Below are 6,000 nucleotides of genomic sequence, written 5' to 3' on the forward strand. Positions count from 1 at the left end.
CTCAACAATATGAAAACAACACAGTTACAATTAGAGGAGGGGGGGGGGCTGTATTTACACTCCACACATCAAAAAGAAGCCTGGCCCACTTTTTTGTCCGCTATGCACAGCTTACTCTGTGAAGGCCACTCTGAATCTAAATCTGTTTCTTAGATCAAGTCATTTCTGTTATGACATATTTTAACAGCAGTTCATTTTTAATTCAACAAAGAACCCAAGTTTGCACAGTCACAGCAGATACAACATGTCAGTGATCCGTCATCATTTCAAGATTTTGTTCACTTAGTCCAAATTATCTGATGGACTAGCTCACATATACTTCCATTTGTTTTATAATACAATGCAAATTTTTATGTTTTCAATCATCACTATAAAAATAATAGCTTAAAGGCTGCTGTCAGAGCAAAAACTTCATGTTAATTTAATCATCTTATCCCTTCTTTCACACAATTGCAGCTACTTCACTAGAATTTGCGTCATCATCCAATCCAAAATTAAAACAATATAATTTTTATTTGGTTTCTCTTATCTCTTGTCTTGGTATAGCTCTGATATTTTTACTTCTATCTGTTCTATTCTATTCTGGTTCTATTCTATACTATAAATTACCATATTTTACTTGGTACATAATAATAAGGTGACTGTAAAAGGAAGGGTTAACATACTAAATCACCCTCTCCCTTGAGATCAGAATAGGCACATCTGTTTAATTCTTGAATACTGTAGGAAACTGGTAGAAAATCCGTTCCATTCCTAAAACGCATTATACTTTTAACAGCATGGTGGCAGTAATGGTGGTGGGGTAGCACTGGTAACTGTGGGGTTGTCTCCAATCTCCTCTGGCTCTATTAGAGAGCTGACAGGCTGTGAATGGGCTAGAGGCCCTATGGCCTCGGAGCAATCACCATGGCCATTTCACACCCTGCTGATCTCCTCATCTGCAGCAGATATTGGGGTGGGGTGGGAGGGTTGTAGAAGGTGCAGAGGGCCCAAATGAAGTTTTGTCCTCACTCTCAAGAACTCACAGGATTAAAAAATTAATAAATAAAAAATTGTGATCCTGTTCAAAGTTAAAATGGCCACTTATGCTAAGCAAATGAAAGTTTTATACTGATATGAGAAAAGTGACTCCGGAGTTCCAAGACTACAAGAACTTGGTAAAGAACAACTTTTAACAAACTTCTGATTGAGTCACTGAAAAAGATGTTAGAGGAAAAAATATGTTTTTAGCGAATGATGTTTTTAGTGAGCACCACCATGACACCAAATTATAAAGATCCAAAGTACAATAGACAGCCAGTCCTTACTGTTTACAGGTACTTGATTTATTTTTCAGTTGAAGGGTATAACCGAGCCACTACATGATGATGAAATATAATCTATAGTGAGTGATCACTGCACAGTGGCTCAAATGAACTAGCAGCATCAGTTCAAAAGCAGACCAGTGCAATCAATTAGCTTACTGCCTGGGCTGAACTTGGCTCTCTCATTGATTGTCTGACAGGACAAATAGTGCCCATCTTCACTAGCTACGGGAGTTTGAAGCTGATACATTGAGTATGAGTATTACAGATGGATGACTGGATATACATCTTTTATGATGCTGTTGTTATATTTTGTTCTAGAGATTAATTTGTTTTGGAAATCTTTGGAGCAACGGCTCTACTCCTCCACATCGAATGGCTGAAATCCTAACTCTAAGGGAGAGCCACCCTTTGGAAAAAGTTCTGCCAATGGTACTGACAATTTCATTCTTTCAGTCACTACACAAAGCTTGTGTAGTGCGCTCAGCTCTCTCTTCATCATGACAGACCAGTACAGTATCTGTATCACTGCAGCAGAGGCCCAAATCCATTCGTTGAGCTCCCACTCCCCTCTTCCCTCACTCATGAACAAGATCCCAAGATACTTGAACTTTTCCACTTGGAGCAGCAACTCGTCCTTGACTTAAAGTGTGCACTCCACTCTTTCCCAGTTGAGACCAAAGGCCTCAGACTTGGAGGTCCCAGTACTCGCCACTTCATACTCGGCTCCAAACCACTCCAGCTAACAGACTCACAAGTGGAGAAAGTGGTGAAAAAATGATAGGAGAGAAACCTGCACAACCAATTCAAGAACAAAGTCTACTGTAGCAAACGTGATAACAGTGTCTAAGATCCAAGTAGGAAGGTACAGATTTCCAAATTGTTTCCGCAGGAGTAAAAATCTTTTAAAACAATAGTTGGGGTGGGTATACCGGGACCTTAAAAGCAAAGTGTACGGTGTTTCACTGAATAAGCTGGAGGAGGGGACTGGGGAGAAGGAGGTGTGGGCTTCTCTGATTAGGCTACTGCTCCTGTGACCTGGCCCTAGATAAGCAGAAGAGAATGGATGGATGGATGTTAAAGCCTACACCTTTCCATTTATTTTGTTTTCCCTTACATACATTTTTATTTATTCCGAGCATTTTGGTGCAGTGACATTTAACTCAGATTTTGTGGAATCATATCTACACAGCTTGAGGAGCAACTCAGTTGTACCAGTATTTAAAAGCTCATCCATAGAGTTTGTCATTAAATAAGATTGGGAGGGACACCAATAAAAGAATCCATCAACACCATAATCTGATTAAAGGTTGAGGTGACTGTTTTTGTAATTTTGTGCTATATAAATACGGTTGAATTGGAGTGAATTGAACGGAATTTTTTGATTATGTACTTCCAGATTTCTTGCACGTTAGCACCATATAGGGGAGCCCCAGCAGACCAGCATGGTCAGACTCACAAAAACCTTACTCTAATTAAATTTGGAGGTCATCTCCCTCTGCACCTCAGCACTGCATTCAGTCCCGATGCTATTTTTAGATTGCTCTTTAAATGTTTTGCTAACTATTTGCATATCAGCACTGGCAGTATGCGCAGGACCTGTGAATCTTCAATGTGAATTTCCTTTTGGGGAAAAAGGATTGAGCCACATTTGGTGAGTATGGCAGTTGCCGATTAGAGATTGTATATCTTGTGAAAAATTATGTTTTGTACAATCTGATGCACAACATTTCAGATTGCTTGAACTGAATGCTCTTCCAGGTCCTCACATCCCTGTTGACAGCCTGATGCTAAGGATCAAATTTAAGGTGCACACTCCTGCCAAAAAATAAAAGAAATGATGACAATGTTCTTTGTAGCACTTCTGTTTGTTCTTTGATTTCACTGTAAACCTCAAACATCTGTAAAACAGGAATACTAGTGGTTGATCTAAAATTATAAGCTACTCTGTGGAAAGCTGCATGCGGCGATTAACTGAACTGGGTAAGGTTCTACTCTTTAAGAGCAGAAGTGCAGTGTCTTACTATGAGTAGTGAATGTAGCATTGAAGTATGTCATTTATGAAGCATCAAATCATAGTTGTTATAGATTGTGAGTCATTGCTGTAAGACTTATATCTACAGCGCCTCTGTGTGTGTGTTTTCTAAATCTCTCTGATCTAAAGAGGAGAAGATGGAAACATACTATTCAGTTCATCTGAAGGTTGTACTATGAAAATATGTAGTTGGAATTTCAGGAGGAGAGCATTAACAGCAGCATACTGTATGTGTTAATGCCTGCACTGTATGTGCGTGTGTTTACATGTATGAGTTTGTGTGTTTAATGCAGCATTTAATGGTAATCTAATCTAATGATATGATAATGCTATCTGTGGTGTGGACCTTTGATAACCAGCAGGCCTGCTTACTGTGTGCAGAAACTGGGAAGTAGCAATAGAAAACACATAAGTAGGGCTGTAAGTGGCAATCTGCTGCCCAACACTAGAAATAAGCTGGTGGAAGAAAAAAAAAGAAATGCCACATTCTCAGGCTTATGCCATTCCACTCATGTAATGATCTTGAATCAGAGTCCAATAAAAAGACAATTTTCCTCCTGTGCTTTAATGTGTTATACTCATCAGCTTCTCTGCCTCAAATGGGAACCGATGTGCATGGTCTCTGGCTGTTCCTGGGGAATGTGAGAATTTCACTTACTTCACCTCAACACCGGTTAATCTTAACTTCTTTCTTAAGTCATGTTCATGTCTGCATTCAGGTGTTACATCTAGGCATTTTCCTCTTACAACAGCTTGGAGAATATGAGAGTGGCATCACTGAGCTCCATCAGGACATCGCACCGACCCCAGCCGCTGCTCCCTGCTAACTCGCCTGCTCCTGTGGAATAAAGGTCAAGTAATCAGGCGTCTGGAAGGACAGCTCATTTGTCACCCCTTGATAAATGCATCAGTGGCTAAACTGTGGAGCAGGACCCCACTGTGATGCACTGAACAGATAGGTTAACTGATTCAAAACAGGAAGAAATGGTGGTCATTTCTGGGCAAGTGGGGATGCTTCAGCAATAACACCCACCCACTGCTAAATGACAGCAGACTGTAGTGAATACTAACTGTGACAAGACATTAAAAGTAAAGAGGCCATGAATTTTACTGAGGGAAGGAAAAGCTGCTCACATCAACCCCTCTCACACTGACTTTTCTCCTGGCCTCCCCTTAGGTTCTCCCCTCAAAGTCAACATGACAAAACTATAAATAGTACTTTTTGCACAGACAAGAAACCCAGAAGATAGATTTTATATGTGGAAGTCTGAGCTTTGATGATACAAAAAAATAGAATATCAGTCCCAAAAAGTCCCTTCATGGCTTGTATGGAATCCCTCAGTTGTTTCAATCATTTGATTTGGTGATTCTGAAAGTCTGAGTCACAGGATGTTCGGCTCTTAAACTTTCTGAAGTGTTTCCAGACAAGCCAAGAGTCAGCAAAGATATTTTTATCTTTAAACTGAATTACCTCAAAACCCATGATTTATGAGGGGAGATTTGCATCATCAGTGGGACCTATTTCCTGGAGAAACACCAGGTGTACCTATAACAATCAACTCTCAGCTTATTTAGACTGACAAAACACAGCAGCGTAATTAAATTAGTCTGTATTAGATTTATTATTGGACAGATTTTTTTCTAGTGTCTGCATTATATAACAAATATTCTCAACCCAAAATGTCCACCTAGAATGCTTCTTTTGTAAAATTGTTTTTCACCATTTTCTTTTATTGAATTTTTGTCCTGGAGTAACTTCAGAAGGAGGCAGGCCAGCCAAGAGACAAACTGGAGGAGGGTAATTTAGCCCTTGCTGAAGGCGTACTGACTCCGCGTTTCCTTTCACAAATTCAAGGAGTAGTTTGATTCAGCTGGTGAGCAACCAAGAAAGGATTGTAACCAATGAATTAAAAAAGGCCATGAGAAGTGGTTAAAAGCATAATTTTTTTTACAAATATTGGTAATTATAAAAAATTCCTAAAATCCTAAACCATACTAAAAAAACAGAAGAAACACTTTAAACTGGCAAAGCCCCTGAGACTGCTGAAAGAAAAAGTAATTATTATAACCTTGGATTGGGATGCTTTGTTTGGATCATAAGGCATCTTAAAATGCTTTCAAGGATTTCAGGCTCCAGGTAACTTCAGGGTTAACCCCAGGTCTTCAGTGTTATTCTGCAGGTACCACCAATCCTTATAGATACTGTGGACTTCTGTGCACACATAGACAGGCCTATAGTTTTGGGTATATATTTTTAGAGGCTAATTTTGTTATTTACTTCTTTCCTTTTGGCCGCAAGCAATTTTTCTGTTTTTTTTAGATTTAATAAAGCGCACTTATTCCTACAAAAGCGCACTAATACTGTCACTTAAGTATTTGTTGATGCCACTTAGCTCAGACATTCATGTTTCCTTTAGGGTGCATTACAATAACTGATGATTTCTTAAACCTTTATCTATTACCCTTATTATTAACCCTCTAATATTTAATCTTTCTAAAAGACCAAAGACGTGCAGGCTCATGTTTAATTCCACTTCATCTTGGTTTAGTCCTGCAGACTGGAGGAGACAAGGATCAAACCACCAACCTTCCAATTAGTTGATGACCTGCGCTACCGCCTGAGCTACATGCTAAGCTGCTTTTACAATAGCCCATCAAGTG

Source organism: Oreochromis niloticus, linkage group LG7, assembly GCF_001858045.2.
Source record: "Oreochromis niloticus isolate F11D_XX linkage group LG7, O_niloticus_UMD_NMBU, whole genome shotgun sequence".
Lineage (NCBI taxonomy): Eukaryota > Metazoa > Chordata > Actinopteri > Cichliformes > Cichlidae > Oreochromis > Oreochromis niloticus.